We start from the raw sequence: 20,474 nt of genomic DNA, 5'->3' as shown, positions 1-20,474 counted from the left end.
ATGAACATGTGAGCATGAGCAACCAATGTATTGCACTTCAAGGATCCATCAAAGATAAAAATTTTATTAAGTGTCGAATGAACTTAGTGGACCTACCTACCAGACATCATAGTTTTCTGTAACCTACCTTACATGTGCTCAGAATAATTCCACCAGTCTGGCTTGAGCAAATATATTTAATTCCATTTTAAAACATAATGTTGAGTAGCTCCTGCAATTTGATGAAGACTCCATCAAAACTAAAACAGTGTGGATGTGTGACAGCCGGAGACACAGGTGAGTGACTCAAACACATGAGATGTGGAAGTACAGTCTTCCACAACCAACCCACAGTGCACTTGCACATCCAACAATGCAGCCTGCTGCAGAGTGCTCATTGGTTCTCATTGGGACCTGAGCTGACAGAGCGCTGAAGCTAGGGCTACTGGCTTCACAGGGAGGAAGCATCCTACACAGCACTAGCCTGAGAAAAGATCCAAATTGAACATATCTTTCTATTGAATGCATATCATTTTTTTCAGAATCACAAGTTCAAAACAGAAATACTTCTTGGTGGAAGACAGTCTGTTCCCACTTTCCGATATTCTCTCCCCAGTCCAGTAACCAAGGATCATATCTTCTTGTATACACATGTCCTAGAATTTCTCATCATATTTCCTTTGTGGAATATGCTACTTTCTAGAAATAAAGAAAGATCTGTTACTAGAAAGAAGCCTGGTTCTGACACCTCTTAGTCTGAAACACAACCAAAGAACCAAATGTTCTTATTAGAGGCCAGATCTTTATAGGGCCTTGAATAAATCAATTCATCTTGAAGGCATTGAATTGTTTTGATTGATTTGTTTTATTCAAGATTTCCAAGCATATTTGTATTTAAATGCAACATAATTTTGATTTTCTAAATTAACATACAAAATAAGTTTCACTATGACATTTTCATAAACATATATCCATAGTCCCTACCTCCCACTACTGGCCCATGTTTCTTTTCCTCTCATGTATTATATAACATTTCAGGATATTCTAAAATTTTTAGACAATGCCCACCCTAATTCCATGTCTAGTGACTATGAGGAACCTTTGTCTTTTGTATTAGCTTTTAGTTATAAAATGGTTCACTTTTGTATAAACTGTAAAATGTAATTTTAGATGTTTGTGTTTAAAATACCAATAGAAGTGACAGTTCAGTAAGAGAGGAAATACATTAACTGGTAAATAAATACAATGATAAAAGGGCCACAAGGGAAATAGGCAGAGTGGGTGGTCCACTGCTACTCACAGAGGAGTTGGAAAAGTACTTTGAGAAGATAATTTTACATTTCAAGACAAACATATTAGTTCATCTACATGAGATTTCTGTGTTAAACAAATACCTGATAGAAATTATTATGGGATATGCTATTACAGAGAAGATCTTAAGAATGTAACCATTAGTCTTTTTATATTTTATTATTTTCTGAGTTCTGTTGTTTCTGTAGAGAACAGAGCTACCCAAAGTGTGTCCCTCAAGGTGTCTTTTCTTTGATTTCCTTGAAGGTATTTATATTCTCATTTGCATTACAGTAGTATGGTTATGATGCTCCGACTTCATGCTTCAAAAGGCAATAGCCATTTAAAGTTGTTTAAATCAATCTATGCTTTTTCAAGTTGTATTAGAATTTGGTTAGTCAGTTGCACTACTCACATCCTGAGTGTCCAGAAGGTATGGATGACAAGTCACTACCACATTGGTGTCCACCAACTAGGGCACCTTTGACCTTGCATAGCTCTTTTGGGCAGTGCTGCACTAGGTTATAGCAATTCCTTTTTGAGATTCCAATATCATTTTGTGTTACACTTCTACAAAATGATGTCTTTAGTCAGTTCAAGTAATAGGTCAGTAGTGCATAGTTCCACAAGTATTGTTTCTTTCAGTCTTTCTCCTGTAATCCCAATAAAAAATACATTAGAACGTTTGTCACTATGCATTTTCCACTTGTGTCTCTCATTTGTGTACTTTTGTCCATTTTTTCCTTTAGTATATTTGAATAATTTATTATAGCCTATTTTTAGTGCATGAAATTCTTCCCAGAGCTATGTAAAATCCATTGAAACTGTTTACAGAACAATAATTGTGTTTACAATTATTTATAATTTCCAGAATTTCTCTGGTTCATTTTCAAGTAGAAGTTTAGGATTCTAGTTTTCCATTGGAATTTTATATTTATTAAACATTCATTTTATGATGCTGGTGTGATGGGTCAGTGGCTAAGAGAACAGAATGTTCTTAAACAGGAGTTAAATTCAACTCCCAGCACCTGGGATAGCTCATAGCTTCCTGTAACTCCAGCATCAACAGAGCTGATGTCCTCTGTGTTCTATTAAGACTCATGTAGATATATGAAACTCAGATTTAAAAATAAATAAAATATTAATTTAATAATATAATTTGTGTGGAATATGTTGCCTTTCAGCATTGTGTTTTTATTTCAGTACAAAGTTATAATTTCTTGAAATTTTGTTTAAAAACTAATTGACCAACATTTATGGAAATATTTTGTTGACCAATTACTAGTTGATGCTATTTTATGCTGTATATCCGCATATTCCTGATTACTTTGAATACCAAATTTGTATTTGAACAGTGTGAAATAATTGAAGAACTGGGATATGATCATCTTGTGGGAATTTTCTGATGTTTCTGCAATGCCATAGCAATTTGGGTTTTTTAAAAACAATTTACAGATATGAATTCTTGGGACATTCAGAGTAAAGCTCCGAGGAACCTGATACAGTTGTGTTAATCCCAACTATACTCCTTAATTTCCTGTCTTTGGGGTTCAAACCAATATACATGGAATTTGCTAAACCCTAATCCCTTCAAATTTCAGAATCTAACCCTAATTTTGCCCTCTTAATACAGCATGGTTGTCTAAAGCATTTTTTTAGTTTTCCCAGTCATGTCTTTGGGACAGGAACACACCACAGGGTTAAATCTGTCACAGTGCACCAAGGCCTCTCTAGACATTAATTTCTGTCCTCTTATAGCTCTTAAATGGCTTTAAATGAATATTCTTCTGTATTCTGTCATTTGATTGGTATTTGTCATTGGAAGTGTTTGTTCTGGTCATTAAACTTTCTAGAAACAGAATCAAAGTCATATATGTAGTTTTACATTTTAAAATTGTGTTAAATTTACATAATTATAAGATGCAGAGACTCATGAGATATTTTCACACTGCTATTGCTACAGACAATGCCTTACACATTGTTACATGATTATGAACCAAAGTAGTGGCTTTATTCAGATATTGTTAAATTTTCCATTAGTGTCTGTATTTCTCTTCTTGAATCCAGTTTTGGAGAAAACATTAAATCTATAATTGTGTTTCTTTTATAATCTCTAATCTGTGAAAAATTTAAGAGTTATTTTAAGACCTATTGAAAAAATATTTTGTAGACAATTATTCCCTTTGGACTTGCCTAATGTCTAAAAATTAAATTGACCTGGTTTGGAGGAAGATTATTGTGGAAGAAACAGCTTTCTTTTGCTCCTCATATTTAATTCAATGTGTACTTTTATACACGTTTTATTTATTCATAAAATTATTCTTCTAGATAACTTTTTATTTAGGGCAGCAGTGTCTAAATATTCACCACAATCTGAAGTACACATTTTTGCCTAAGCATGGAATGTTCATCTTAGTCAGACCATCATAATATCCTTTAAGTATAAAATTAAGTTGTAACTAGGGAAAAATAGATTATTTTAAAGCACACCAATGAAAAGAAGACCGGATGAAATAAGAACATCTTAATCATAATGCACCAATATAACTGTTTTTAGGTTTAAAAGTAGAATATAAATAGAAAATCATCTTCTCATGACCAGTGGCCCAATTCAATGAGTGTAGGTTTATGTCCCTGTCCCTTTTTGTAGACATTTAAAGACACACCAAAACCATCAAGATATTCTAAAATGTTGTTTCAGGTACATAACCCACCATTACCAGTTTAAAAGATAACTAGGTCTATTCAGCATTGATCTTGTAAAGACTAGATCTTTAGTTTGGCCTCTATGCATACAGAATGTGTACTGGCTACTGCCTCTGTTGGAATCATGACTGCAGAATTCTTTTTCTGACATCTTTTCTGTTGGCTGCATCATTCCCACTGTTTTCTTGGACTTTGTTGCTTCAGCACCCGACTTGCTACCTTCTCTGAATTTTCTCAGCACACTCTACATGAGTTTCAAGAGATCAAAAATCCTTACCATGTGGCTTCACTGTGACGGAACTTCAGGGTTGTACTAAGTTCCCAAGATAACAAGGTTCAACTACTGCCAAGAAAGAGATTAGTTCTTCATGCTGGGTATGAATCCCAAGGGAGCAGAGTAGCTCACTGTGAGCTGTGATAACACTGGCACATCAAGTATTAGGGCTTGGCATGGAGGGAGAGGGATGACCATGGGGAGATAACCAGTGTGTTGTTATCCCGGCTGAAAACCATGGGAGGCTTTGAGGAAAAAGCCTTTGGAGTTTAATTTTAGAAAAAGGTAATTTTGTATCATCAGTGCTGAGAGGACTCAGCAGGAATTTGCTTTCCTTGAGTCAGAGAGAATGATCTGGAATTCAGTAATAGAAGTTGTAGGCTATAAGGCAGCAGGCCACAGGGAGCCTCCATTAAGTTGTGAGTCCAGCCACAGGAGAAAGCTCTAATGGGCACCCATATGCAGACATGCCTCCCCAGCAGGCTGCAGAGCAGTCACACTCCTACAATGAGTGTTGCATCTGCAGAAAATAGGTGCTGCTACAAGTTCCTGAGAACTCCTCACAGGGGCTGTCAATGGAAATATCACTGAGAAGTCAGATTCACTTGTAAACCTCATAAATCACTTCCTGAAGCATTTTTTGGGGAATGATAGCCTCTCACTTATTTTAATACATATGACAAGGACATGGGAAGCATGTTTTAAATATGTGTTCCAGGTGCCTCTGGTTGTGAACTCTCTCGTTCCTGGCTTTCTTTCCAGACAATCCCAGCTTCCTCAACCCCTGAGGAGGAACAGAGTAATGGGTCACTTAAGGAAAGAGTGTTGGGAATTTATAGCTGAAGAAAGATAATAAGCAGGAAACCTAGTAAGATTCAGGGAATGGAGTCTCTGGGTGGTTTAAAGCTGAATACCAACCTCGACCTTACTCAGTTATTGATGGTTGAAGAGGCACATGAGACAGGAATTACACTGACAGGGTTGAGAAGCATGCCTGTGTGGATGGTAATGCTTTAGCAATTCTAAAATCAAAATTGTAATCAATGTTTATTTGTTATATGAAATGTTCTTGCCCTGTGGCTAGGATTATTACTTTTAATGTATTTAGATAGATACTAGACCAAATAACTGAATATGCATGGTTTCCATGGTGATGTTGCATCAACTTCCTCATACAGAGACCTTAAGTTATTTACAAGTGATATTCTTTGCTTATTAATACAACCTTTCCCACCCCACAGGAGTACATCTCAATGGAATTTAGATTCCCTTTGAGTTTACTTTTGAAATGTGGCAATCTGATATAAAAAATCCCTACAGACACCATCATTAATTCTTGAAGATACTTCTTTTAGAAAGCCATATTTATAGCTTTGATATTATTTTGATTTTTCATATGACAGAATTTTATATAGTAAGACAGAATATTTTTCATTTTCTTTTCATCACCTGATACTATGATGATCCTTAGAACTGAAAATTACAAGGGAGAGAAGACACAAACACAGCATGTTAAAAAAGTCTCAGAGTTTCTTCTTTGATGTGGTGTTGTTACAGCATAGTGTGATTTCATATGAACTCCATTAAAATGAGCAAATGATAATGAGGAATTTTTCCCTTCTATGTGAACCTTGGAATTGCTCCCTCAGGGAAAAGCAGGAGGGCACTAAAAATTTCTGTTAGAAACAGTCATTGAAGTAAATAATTGCTTGGAGTTTCTATATATCTTTCCCCATACATAATCATTACAATAACCAGCATCAGGCAGGTCAACTGCATACAACATGGAACCTTGCCCTGAAGATTATCAAACCCTATGAGAAACACAGAGAGTACTTGAAATATTTTCTTTCTAAAGCGTTACACACATAGATATATTTCATTCATTTAAGATATTTTTATTTATTGTGCTACAAAATATACCTTTTTGATAAAAATAAAGTTAGGAAGACTGGGTTCTTTCCTTTGCTAGTCCATTGATTTTTAATGTATACACATTAGATATAGTATACATAGAAAATAGCAACAGGTGCTCTTAAATTCATGCAGTATCTTTGAAAATAAAAATGGAGAAACTGGCTGACAAGGGTCAAATCTTGTAGAGATAATAGTAATATCCAAGGAAGCAGTTATGGAGGTGAACTGTGAGCATCCACTGGTAACAAACAAACAAACAAACAAGCAAAAAAGAAAAAAAAAACGGTGATCCATGATATGTTACAGCCTGTACAGGGAGGAATGTGGTAGACCTAAGGCACAGTGGCACTGACTGCATGCTCTCACTTCAGCTGATGTGGCAGATGTAGTTCTGTCAGCAAGTAACAATGGAAAGTGCCGAGATAAGTAACAATAGATGTCCAGCTGTTCTCATGCTAGAGTAGAGGTCTAGTTTATTGCAATGCATGTTATCCATATACCCTGTATAACATGACAGAAGATTCTCTCAGTTCCTTTGTTACTATAGCCCACCCCTCATCTTAGAAAGACTGTCCTAGATGAAGATCAGGAAGCATTCCAGAAGCAGGACCACGTAGGACTGTTCTGCAGAGTAATTGTGACGGCAGTCACAGACTGTAAAACATTATGGAAGGAATAAGCGAAGCAAACAACTTTATTTCCATGAAGGATGAACTACCAAAAAGAAGAGAAGGGGATCTCCAGGGCTGATGTGAAGTTAGTGCAGGGCCAGAGAGATATTTATAGTGCTAGTAATTATAGCATATGACTTGTATCACAAACGTTATCTAGGGGATTTGTAAATACAAACTCATATGTAGCAGCCTCATGCAGTGTGCTTGTCTGCAAGAGGGCCAGGATCAGCTCAGTACTCCCACTGGATGTGGGAAACCATAAATAGTACTGAAACCATATGCACATTATGGTTTTCATTATAGGCACATGCCTATGATAAAGTGTATCAATAGGCAGTGTAAGATCAACACCATTAAACAATAAAATAGATCACTTCTAACAGAGTGTTGTACTAGAACCATCAACACCATGGCTCTTGTGTCCTGAGTCATTATTTATTTACATTAAGGACTTACTTACTATTTTTGAAAGAGATGTTTATTCAATGACCAGTGGGCAGGAACACAGTGAGACACCAGCATGAAGCAGCATAGTATTACATCTTATCACATCAGTAATAACTAATATCAATATACGATTTGAAACTTAGGGATTACTTTTGAGATTTTTTTATGTAAAATTTGGGGGTTATTGTCTCAATTACTTGTGGAAATCAAAAACATCCATAAAAAGAATCATCTTAATTTACCCCCGAGCAAAAAGCGACATAGAGAAGATGTCTAACTTTTCCAGGGTTCGTAGCGCTCATGTAACATTTGGATCTGATTTTAATGCTCATACTATGTTTTTGGAGAACTAGAAATCTCCCTGTGTATATGGCGTATATCTGGAATATCTGCTGGGAGTGCCCATTCCTTGCCAGCATACATTTCTCTGTCTATGACCACAAGTTTCAGGTCTGGCTTTCAACCGCTGAACATTTTTGCTTCTGAGTACTCACCCATCTTGTAACATTTAAAATCAATTTTCTTTTTTTTTAATTTATTTTTATTTTTTATTAGGTATTTTCTTTATTTACATTTCAAATGCTATCCCCAAAATCCCCCAGCCCACCCCCATTCCCCTACCCACCCACTCCCACTTCTTGGCCCTGGCGTTCCCCCCGTACAGAGGCATATAAAGTTTGCAAGACCAAGGGACCTCTCTTCCCAATGATGGCCGATTATGCCATCTTCTGATACATATGCAGCTAGAGACATGAGCTTTGGGGGTACTGGTTAGTTCCTATTGTTGTTCCACCTATAGGGTTAAAGACCCCTTTAGCTCCTTGGGTACTTTCTCTAGCGCCTCCATTGGGGGCCTTGTGTTCCATCCAATAGCTGACTGTGAGCATCCACTTCTGTGTTTGCCAGGCCCCTGCATAACCTCACAAGATAAAATCAATTTTCAATTGCTGAGCAAGCAAGCTACTGCTGGAATGACTGACAGGTTATACAGGCTTTGTTAAGTCGTTTCATCAACTCTATTCAACATTACCAAAAGGCTCCCAGTTAAAATATGACTCCTAAGAAACAAAGGAAGAAAGTTGGTAGATGGTTATTATCCTTGTCATCAGTAATGTGAATGTCCATTAATCAGTCTTACACAGGAAAGATAATCTTTATTGCCCAAGCATGCTTGAAAATGCAACAAAGGATCATGAAATGATTCAAATAAGCTCTGCTCCATTGGGAAACTTTCAACACTCAAGCTGTTATCAAAAGTCCCCCAGACAAGTAACCCAGGAGCAGAATGGCTATGATCACTCTTTATGAGCTAGCATAGGAAGATACCAGGAGCAACGTCACCAGGCACCCTGCTGAGAGTTGAGCAGTGTAGAAAAACCTGCTGCTGAAGACTCTGGCCTGAGGACGTGTATTTTTGCACCATAGCAGACTGACTGCAACCAAATATTTTCACTGGAAATACATAAATTTATAACTGCTAAATTTTGCTAACAGTGGAGTACATAAGACACAGAGTTTACCATCCACTCCCCTGATGGGATGTTTTGTGAGAAGGAGAATCCTGGCAAACCTGGCAAGACTGCAACTTTCAGGAAACCACATTTCCTTTAGTAATGTTGCTTTTAGCTTCATCCAGCAGGAATTGGGTATCTTTCCATTGAAATGTGCCTTTTAAACCCAGCCCCACTGTTCTGTGCAGCCATAGGAGATTGCCAATAGGAGACTGTTTTTAGTCTATAAAATGCAGTTTCATATGGTTTGCAGTAATGCATGCAAAAAGCCTGAATAGAAATATTTGTAGAAAGGTAAAGATCCTAGATATAGCTTTAGTGAGTTGTAGACAATGTTTCCACTTGCATCATTGTAAGGGAACCAACTGAACACTCTGCTGAAACAATCATGTGTAGTATGGTTTTATGAAGGTCTTTCTATGGCTGAAGTAGTGGCATAGTGATTACTAAGCTCACAACAGTTATATCAAGTCTGATTTTTTAATTCATGGGGTGCTGAGGAGATCAGAAATGGTACTTTCATAGGACTAACTAGGTTCCTTAAGATGCTGTGGGGAGCATGTGGATGTTGACAGAATATCAGTTACAGTTAATGAGTCTGGACCTGTGTTTTGCTTCATAGACTATAAAACATGAATTTGCATATCTGTACCTCCAGGGGCTCATTGCAGTTCCCCTACATGTGTAACACGATCACACATGTAGACATTCACTGTATCAGGATTGATAGCTGCCGTATTTAAATCAACATTTTACGTATTTTTAAACCTGATATCCCCTTAGAGTGACACTCCAGTACTTTTAAGATGTATTATCATATTGTAAAATTATTCGTAATAACTCTCAGAGATTATGTCAAGAAAAGGATCTTTGTATTTTAGAAAAGAGAATCAGAGCAGTGGTTTAATTTTTCCATCTTGCTTATCAGCATATTTTTCTGTGGATGAAAAGCGGGTGCTTTCCATTCTCACAATTTGTTATGTTGTGCTCAGTTATCTCATAACAAGATAAAGTTTCATGTTGAATTAACTGCAGGAGAGCAGCTTACATTTTTATCACTTCTAAGCAAATGTTTTACTCAAAAGATAGGGGCACCAAAATATGACTTGATACAGTGTCAGTACATCTGACAAATGGATTGCTATTGTTAAAAAACAATCATGAGAAGATATAGTGTGATACAGGTTTATCTTTTATTTTCCATTTAACAAATACTGAGAACCCTCTGTATAACAAGCATTGTCTTGGGTACAGAGATTAAAGTGTGTTATTTTTAGAGGCTTAGTATAAGTCAGGAAATGCAGCAGAGAAAACATCTCAGAGTTTTGGAGGTGATAACGAGTTCTCAGGTACTGAACAGACATGATGGAGGGAGGGATGGAGAGAGGGGGCAGAAAGAATGAATGAGTGAATATGTATGCTAGGGACCTGTTTGAGGAACTGCATGGTTGAGTGGGAGGCAGGTGGACTGTGTTGTTAGCAATTGCTTTCACTCAACATGATTTCTTTACTACATAAGTTGAATAAAGATGCTCTCTGTACTAACCTGTAAGGGAATTTGAGAATGATAGAATTCCATTTTTAAAGTTAAATTTTTGTGAAAGAAAAAAATAGGAGACAAAAGAAACTCATGTTGGTGAAACCTAGACAAATTTGGGGAGAATTCTTTCCTCATGCAATGGTCTCAGTGAAGATGTTGAAATAGAAGTGGGTGGTCTTTATGACTCCAAGGGACAAAGCGTTTGAAGTTTTACTCTGAGTCACAAGCTGACTCTTACTGTGCTTTTGTTTTCATGTGATGCTCACATAATGAGGGGCTTGTTCTTCATGGTGATGGACTCCATCACTAGATGTCCAATTCTTCAGAATTCTCCCTCTTCCTCAGTGGATTGATGGATAGCCACTGAATAATTCACTGAACAAGCCTAGTGTGGACTTGACTCCCACATTATAGACAAACCTGCTCTATCCAGAGCTATGAGATTTCCTATGAGATTTTCTCCTCAGAGATTCTATTCAACACACTGAACAAATCCCAGATCTTTATGTGAGACATTTAAATGCCATCATACCTATAGAGTGATGTTGCAGCCAATCACAGCATAAATCAATTGATCTAGAAAAATACTGTAGATCTGAAATGTTCCTAATGTCTAGTGGCTTTTTGGTTGCCATAACACCTTTGCATGGCACATTTCTCATGTTTCTGGTAATGTGGTATAAATAGACAGACTGTGCTGTCCATTGTACAAACACATAGTATGTTCAGTTGCACACATCACAATGCACTTAGTGGTAAGAGTAAGTGAAGACTTGTGTCTGAATGCTTTTCAAGCCCTTCTGCACTATTTTAATGTACAGTTTTTTCAAGTTATTAAAAAGCAGTTATCTGCACAAAAATGCCCCACATTTCATGGAATCTGTGCTTTCTGTTTCTCTCAACTATGTTTGATTGAGTCTGAAGAAATATGTCAAATATGTTGGTTCATTATTCATGGACTTAGAATCAGCAAGCTATCACATACACAAATGTGCATACACACACACACAGAGAGAGAGAGAGAGAGAGAGAGAGATAGAGAGAGAGAGAGAGAGACTTCTTATACACACAGCCTCATATACACAAATACCAGCTATACACATACAAATACTCCACATATCATCTGTATGAAGTGGATATTCCATGCAGATATGCAACAGTCAATGTCTATAATGGTCGTACGGCTATAACACCATTTACAAATGTGTTTCCTCTTGCATGCCTCTGTATTAAGTACAAATGCTTGCATAATCAAACAACAAGAATACAATCAAATAAGCAGGGGGAAACATTACCTGTACCAACATGGAGGTTTCTTGAATTTTTTTTCCTACAGAGCCTCCGCTATAAAGCTTGCCAGGGCTCTCTGGTGTCTCTGTGGGACCACCTAGGAGGAGCCAAGAAGGTCAGCTCTCCTTTGGCTGAAGGCACACATTCAGGCATGAGAAAGAGATGGTTTTGGACATTTTAAAAATAGAATGGGTAATTTTCAGACAGATGATATCTCTATCAGCAAAAGAAACAAAGGCTGAATGAGAAGAGGGATCTGGTGCTGCTGTGAACCAATGTTTGTTTTCACAGAAAGGAAGCGATGTCTCTGTGTCTTTTAAAAGTAAAAAAATTGAAAGTATATCAAATCTGGATAAGTAGGATATTTTTATTTTCTAAATTAAAGGACTTATTATATAATAGGATAGATGTAAGCTAGTGTTAGATAGATTTAAAGTATGACATATGCCAAACCAAACAGCATACAGATATTCTGGTCTGGAAGAGGAATGGTAAGTAATTTTGAAAATCAAGGTCTGTACAACTGTGTCCAAAACTCACAGCTGCAGAGAGGGAAGTAAACAAGTCCTGTGAGAAGGCTGCATGATTAAGGACAGCCAAAGACTCAAAACTATTGAAATTCCTGCTTCTATTGGTGTGTTTATAACTCATACAAGTCCCCTAGGAGAAAGTATGAAAGGACGTTTGCGGAAATAGGAACAAAAGTCATCTTTTCTTGTTTGTTCATTAGGTTATATCAGACAGTGAATCAACTTTTGTGTTTGCTTTATAAAGGTATCTCTAAAGTCTCTATATAGGCATTGTCTTTCCATGGAACATTAGGTATTTTACAGTCATCTCCGTGTAAGAATCACATTGACAGCTGCTAAGTTCCATGAACAGGGGAACCATGGTTCATGCATGCATTCACTTCTCCCTATTTATATTGTTACATAGTTGTGTGTAGGGACTCTCATGCAGACTACCATCTCTGTTATGTCACTCATAGAAAGAGAAGGTGGAGCCAGTTAGACAGTCATGAAGCAGCTAGCTTTTCAGTTTCTATTAAGACAGCAACAGGGAGAGAACCCTGGTCTTTTGCAGTATTTGTGTGTGCCATTCACTCACTCACTTGTTAATGTCCCACAAAAACCCAGCAGAGTCTGTGGTAAAGGGGTAAGCTTTCCTTCTGGACACGAATCTGGGCAGCATATAAGAATATTCATAGGCACAAATTATCTGCACAATATTTTTATATACATCTCAGGTACCTAAGAGGAGTTCTCTTAAAATAAACAAACAAAAAAAACACACTACAGTAAAATGTGCTTTGGTGGATCCTGATCATTGTCCTCGAAAGGTCATTATTTTTTTCCACATAGGAAACAACATAGGAATACTCTCAGGTCCTTTTAGAGATCTGTCTGTACACGTGCACTAAAACAGCCGAGTAATAATCACCCTTCTGCAACCGAGCAGCCCCTCGCCCCAATCACCAAATTGCTGTCTCTATTTTTATTTCTCTTTGGAAATTATTCCTCAGTTTGGTTTTCTTTTGTCACTGGCCTTCTGGATGATCATTTTGTAACATCTGGATACTTTCATATGAACATCTGGCGTGGAAATTTTTTTTAACTCTCTGATACATACAAACTACTTCTTGAAGAAATCTATTTTCCCAAATGTTATTAAGACATGGTTAAGCAAATGTAACAGCGTATAAAATTCCATAGGAAGCACAAACCATATTTAATCTGAAATCACATGAGTGATTTTCTTGCCCGTTATCTTTTGGCCTGGAATAAATAGTTAAAATATGTACATCAGGGACAATTGAGGTGTCACAGGTCGTGTCCTTAAGTTAGGAGCCTTTGAGATCAGGCTTCTTTGGATTCTGGGTCTGGCAGTCAATAACTCTATAACCTTGAGCAACTCTCTAAAGGTCAGCTAACTTACTTCAAGATTTGAAGTAAGAATAAGTCTTCCAGGCCAGTTGTATTAAATGAGATGATTTAAACAATGTGTCTGGCTCAAAGTGCAGATTTGATAAACAACAACTGGCATGAGTGTTTGTCACAATATGCTACAGAATACGATTTAAGAGTTCTTCTTTTCTTGACCTCCAGTGAATTCTATGCATATACTTAGTAGTTTGGTCTTTGCATAAAGTTTTCCAAGGAATGCATGTCTTGAGAGTTGCAATAGAATCTTGTCTGATTCTCTATTGCTCTTTAAGCGGGCGAGAAGGAAGGAATGTAGCAGCTGTCTTTATTTGTTATAGGGAAGTTAGGGAGTGCCTGTATCCCAAGCTCTTGGGGGACAGACTAAGACATGTATGTACAGTGAGGAGTGAAGCTGGATGTCGTCTCATTCTTAGCCAAATGATGAGTTATTGGAAATTGACATCTACTTGGAGAAAGAGAGGCAGTTTTCTGTAAGAGTGTAGCCCCTGTTAGGTCAATCAAGCTCCAATGTGAATCTGCACATTCACGGATAGATGCTATTACTATTTGGCTTCAAAGGAAGAAAAGTCATGGAGTTGTGTGGATAATGAGGGAACATATCTGGGAATTGGGAAAACAGAGGGTAAATGTGAGTAAAATCAACTGTACAAAATTCTCATACAACTAATTAAAACACTCTCAATAAAAAGTGAACATGCTTATTCTGTATTTTCAGACCAAAAAGTAATTCCCACCACCACGCCCAGATCCCGAGTTAACAGAGTTTAGGAAAATGATCTATATGCTTTCAATTTCATATGTGTATTATGAAACAGAATGTTATTCTCTAAAAATTTTGATTATTCTCCTTTAAGGAAAATCAGCATTTGAGCATTCTTAATTTTTCATTCTTTTTCTGATGACGAGAAGAATCTTCTCTCAAGTCAGGAGGACAAGATAATAAGGAGAGCGCAAAAATCAATCACAGTGTGAGAACAAAGCACTTGATATATATCAACATATGGGAAAAAATGGAGTGCCATAAAGCAAAGTATAGTTTCAGTACAATTAAACAATGAAAACATATCAAGATTATTTAAGATAGAGGTTGTTGCTCATCTCAGGTGAATTGGCTACTTCAGTGGAACATACAGAGTTTTCATACAAAAAAAAAAGAAAGGAAAATGTTGTTATATTATTTCCTTGCATGATAACATAAGAAATTGCCCAAACTTCCAAGATAAGTACTTTCCTGGGAATGCATTCTCAGAGCAAATTTCAATGAAGTCCTTCCATGAAATAGCCAAAGGTACAAGGCTGTCAGCACAATACAAAAGCAAAAAAAAAAAAACCAACCAAACAAACAAACAAACAAACAAAAACAAAAACAAAAAAAAAACCACCTAACTGTTTATTTCTCCCACACTAGAAACCTGGAAAGACAAAATCATGTTTTACATAGTTGTGGTTCCCATGACTTTGGAAAACCTGATAATGAGTCCATTTCATTTTCTGATATTCCATAATAACTTTACCTCCAGAGAGCCCTAGTGATGATGGGGACTGGGTGCATGTTGTTGCAACTCTCAAATGTAAAGTGTACAGGTAAATTCTCATGGTAGAACTATTCAACAGGACCTTAACATCAGCCTTCCTCATTAGGGTAGTCTTTAGCATGAGTACATACAGAATGAATTCATACTTACATGGATAACATGCTGGTTGCCACATGCAAATATATTTTAAGATTGCTTGTCATCAGAACATCATGATAGAAACAGACATTGATATCTTCCCACTGTTACCTTGAGCAAATGTAGCTAATATCTGTCATTTATTCATCACTTTCTGGGCTCTTCTGTAAGGTGTTTAGTAATGGTACCTAATGAAGTGAACACTGTTCCCTTTATGGATAAGGAAATTGATTAGAACTATGCACTTTCTGAAGATTATGCATCTTACTTGTAAGGAGCTAAGATATGAGCCCAGACTGAAGCAATATTAATGTTGTTGGTAGTCAGTCATGAGAATACCTTCAAGTAGTCTACAAATTTGCATATGCCCATAGACACCAAAAGAGATACTATTGAGTCACACATGTAAGAGGCAATGGAGAGAGGACATAAAATGAACATTAATAAAGGAAACACTAACTAAAGTTTATTGACTTAGGCAGGAAAGACCACTAATGTGATTCTTGCCCAAGTGTCTTAAAATGACCAGAATTGCATTAAAGTCACCAAGAAAATTGGAAACATAGTATAAAATAGCAGAACAAATAAATAAATAGGATACTTAGCACGAAGGTAAAATTAAATGTTTATCTTTTGAAAGTGATTATGGTCTAATTCAAGTGTACTGAGTTTTGAGAAGAAGAAAAAAAATAGTCACAGGATTTGGTCCCTTTGATCCCCAATTTGTTTTCCATTTATTTGGGGTATGGAATTGGAGAGCATGTCTATGCCATTAGGGTCCATATGGAAATTATAGGATCACTCATAGAAATTGTTTTCTTTCTTCTATCTGTGGGTTCGGTACCCAGGTCTGAAGAATTGGTGGCAAGCACCTTTCTCTAATTAACCATCTTACCTACCTTATTTGCAAATTTTAGTACTTAGTATCTGCAACTAATATTCAGCTTTTATGGGACCGCAGGTGAATTAATAGGCCTGGTATTTTATTTATATTTAAGATTCCTTCTCTTTCTACCTTGTTGTGATAGGAAATCATACCCCCCCACACACAAACACACACATATACACATGAACACATACATTTTAGAGGATTATCAGGGATTATCTATTCCTATTGCTCTGATTCTGCCTGTCAAGAAATGCAACTAGACTGTGACATAACACTAAGGGTATATAGATGTCTTATCTTGAAACACAAAAAAAGGTCTTTAGGATCCCTGTGAAAGCAAGAATGATGTGTGATTGTATTTTTAGATGTTGCTCTAAAGAGTGCAAGAAGTGCAACTCTCAAGAGGAGATGCGGGGAATTGTTGCTCCTCATGTCAAAATCATAACTAGAGTAAAATCCCTAAGGGAACAAGAAGAAATTGTGTAGTATATACTTAATCACTGGTAAAATTATTTAGCAATATAAGAGCAAACTAAGTTGTGTCATACAGAGCATACATATGTGGAGCAGACAGTTGGATCAGTGGTAGGAAAGGAAAGCCCACCACTTTTGCATGTTCAGTCCACTGTTCATAGCAGTGTTAAAACAAAAATTCATAGCTCGAAGTGTCTCCAAAAAGAAAATGGAGAGAGCATACACTAGCAGCTTGACAGCACACCTGAAAGTTCTAGAACAAAAAGAAGCAAATATACACAAGAGAGTAGATGGGAGAAGATAATCAAACTCAGGGCTGAAATCAACTGAGTAGAGACAAAAAGAACTATATAAAGAATCAACAAAACTAGGAACTAGCTCTTTGAGAAAAGCAACAAGATAGATAAACCAGTCAGGCTAATCAGAGGGTACAGAGACAGGATCCAAATTAATAAAATCAAAAATGAAAATGGAGACATAACAATTAAAACTGAGGAAAATAAAAAAAATCATCAGATCCTACTATGAAAGACTATACTCAACCAAATTGGGAAATCTGGATGAAATGGACAATTTTCTTGACAGATACCAGGAGCAAAAGTAAAATCAGGATCAGATAAATGATCTAAACATTCCCATAACCCCTAAAGAAATAGAAGCAGTCATTAAAATTCTCTCAACCAAAGAAAGCCCAGGACCAGATGGGTTTAGCGCAGAATTCTATCAAACCTTCAAAGAAGACATAATACCAATACTCTTCAAATTATTCTACAAAACAGCAACAGAAAGAAAATTACCCAATTTGTTCTATAAAGCCACCATTATGCTTATACCTAAACCACAGAAAAACCCAACAAAGAAAGAGAAATTCAGAACAGTTTCATTGACCCCAAAAATTCCACCACAAAACTCATACAGCTACTAAAAACTTCAGCATAGAGGCTGGATATAAAATTAACTCAAGCAAATCATTCCTATATCCAGAGGATAAACAGGTTGAGAAGGAAATTAGGGAATCAACACCCTTCACAATAGTCCCAAATAATATAAAATACCTTGGTGTGACTCTGACTAAGCAAATGAAAAATCTGTATGACAGGAACTTCAAGTCTCTAAAGAAAGAAATCAAAGAAGATCTCAGAAGATGGAATGATCTCTCATGCTCATGGATTGGCAAGAATAATATAGTAAAAATGGCCACATTTCCAAAAGCAATCTACAGATTTAATGCAATCCCAATCAAAATTCCACCTCAATTCTTCATAGAATTAGAAAGGGCAATTTGCAAATTCATTTGGAATAACAAAAAAACCCAAGATAGCAAAAGCTGTACTCAACAATAAAAGAACTTCTGGGGGAATCACTATCCTGACCTCAAGCTGTACTACAGAGCAATAGTGATAAAAAGTGTATTGTACTGGTACAGATATAGGCAGGAAGATTAATGGAGTAGAATTGAAGATCCAGAAATGAACCAACACACCTATGGTCACTTGATCTTTGACAAAGGAGCTAAAGCCATCCAATGGGAAAAAGACAGAATTTTCAACAAATGGTGCTGACTCAACTGGAGGTCAGCATTAAGAAGAATGGAAATGGGCACTTTCTTATATTTCTGTACAAACCTCAAGTCCAAGTGGTTCAAGAAACTCCACATAACACCAGAGACACTGAAACTTATAGAGAAGAAAGTGGGTAAGAGCCTCGAACATATGGGTACAGGGGGAATTTTCCAAAACAGAACACCAATGGCTTATGCTCTAAGATAAAGAATTGACAAATGGAACCACATAAAATTGCAAAGCTTCTGTAAGGCAAAGGACACTGTCAATAGGACAAAATGGCAACGATCAGATTGGAAAAAGACCTTTACCAATGCTATATCCAATAGAGGGCTAACAAACAATATATACAAAGAACTCAAGAAGTTAGACCCCAGAGAATCAAATAACCTTATTAAAAATGAGGTACAAAACTAAACAAAGAATTTTCAACTGAGGAATACTGAATGGCTGAGAAATACCTAAAGAAATGTTCAACACCCTTAGGCATCAAGGAAATGCAAACCGAAACAACCCTTAGAATCCATCTCACACTAGTCAGAATGGCTAAGTTCAAAAACTCAGGTGACAGCAGATGCTGGCGTGGATATGGAAAAAGAGAACTACTCCTCCATTGTTGGTGAGATTTCAAGCTAGTACAACCACTCTGGAAATTAGTGTGGCAGTTCCTCAGAAAATTGGGCATAGCATTACCTGAGGACCCAGATTAACCATTCCTGAGACTATACCCAAAAGATTCTCCAACATTTAACAAGTACACATGCTCCATTATGTTTATAGCAGCCTTATCTATAATAGCGAGAGCTGGAGAGAACACAGATATCCTTCAACAGAGGAATAGATAAAAAATGTGGTATATTTACACAGGAGTTAGTACTACTAGCTATTAAAATAATGAATTCATGAATTTCTTAGGCTAATCGATGGAACTAGAAAAGATCATCCTGAGTGAGGTAAGGTAACCCAATCACAAAAGAATACACATATAATGTACTCACTGATAAGTGGATATTAGCTCAAAAGCTCAGAAAACCCAAGATACAATTCACAGTCCACATGAAGCTCAAGAAGGATGTACAAAGTGTGGGTGCTTTGGCCCTTCTTAGAAAGTGGAAAAAACTAGTAATGGGACCAAATACGGTGACTAAGTGTGGAGCAGAGACCGAAGGAAAGGCCATCCAGAAACTGCCCACCCTGGGGATTCATCTCTTATATAGTTACCAAACTCAGACACTATTGTGGATGCCAAGAAGTGCTTGCTGACAGGAGCCTGAAATAGTCTCCTATTAGTATCCTGTCTTCTGAGAGGCTCTACCAGAGCCTGACAGATACAGAGATGGATGCTCGAAGCATCCATCGAAGCATTGGACTGAGCACAGGGTCCCCAATGGAGGAATTAAAGAAAGGACCGAAGGAGCTGAAGCGGTTTGCAACCCTATAGGAAGAACAACAATGTCAACCATCTAGACTCCCTATATGTCTTAGTCAGGGTTTTACTGCTGTGAACAGACACCATGACCAAGGCAAGTCTTATAAAAAAACAACATTTAATTGGGGCTGGCTTATAGGTTCAGAGGTTCAGTCCATTATCATCAAGGTGGGAGCATTTCAGTATCCAGGCAGGCATGGTGCAGAAGGAGCTGAGAGTTCTATGTCTTCATCCAAAGGTTGCTAGTGGAAAACTGACTTCCAGGCAACTAGGGTGTGGACCCATATCCACAGTGACACACCCATCCCAACCAGGTCACACCTATTCCAACAAGGCCACACCTTCAGATGGTGCCATTCCCTGGTCCAAGGATATACAAATCATCACACTATAGCTCTCAGGGACTGAACAACCAACAAAGGAGAATACTTGGAGGGACTCATGGCTCCAGCTGCATATGTAGCAGAGGATGGCATTGTTGGGCACCAATGTGAAGTGAGGCCCTTGGTCCTGTGAAGGCTTGGTCTTCCAGTGTAGGGGAATTCAAGGGCAGGGAGGCAGAAGGGGGTAGGTGGGTGGGGGAACACCCTTATAGAAGCAGGGGTAGAGGGGTGGGATAGGGGGGTTTGGGGGCGTGGTGCTGGGAAAGGGATAACATTTGAAATGTAAATAAAGAAAATATCCAGTAAAAAAGAGAAAGGAAAATATCCAGTAAAAAGTAATAAAAAAGAGCATATCTTAAAAATAAATAAGATAGGAAGAGCAGTACTTTTTTTTTTTTTTTTTTTTTGGTTTTTCGAGACAGGGTTTCTCTGTGTAGTCGTGGCTGTCCTGGAACTCACTCTGGAAACATTAGGAAAAAGGGGCTGGTTAGAG

At 37.3% G+C, this 20,474-nt stretch overlaps 1 protein-coding gene across 3 annotated transcripts in view; it reads left to right on the top strand.

Annotated features, from left to right (window-relative positions):
• The window catches only part of Lama2 (laminin subunit alpha 2), a 601,578-nt gene that overhangs the window by 185,407 nt on the left and 395,697 nt on the right, over positions 1-20,474 (top strand). The window lies entirely within an intron of this gene.

Source organism: Mus caroli, chromosome 10, assembly GCF_900094665.2.
Source record: "Mus caroli chromosome 10, CAROLI_EIJ_v1.1, whole genome shotgun sequence".
In the NCBI taxonomy this organism is placed as follows: Eukaryota; Metazoa; Chordata; class Mammalia; order Rodentia; family Muridae; genus Mus; species Mus caroli.
This window is presented reverse-complemented; position numbering and strand designations above follow the sequence as displayed.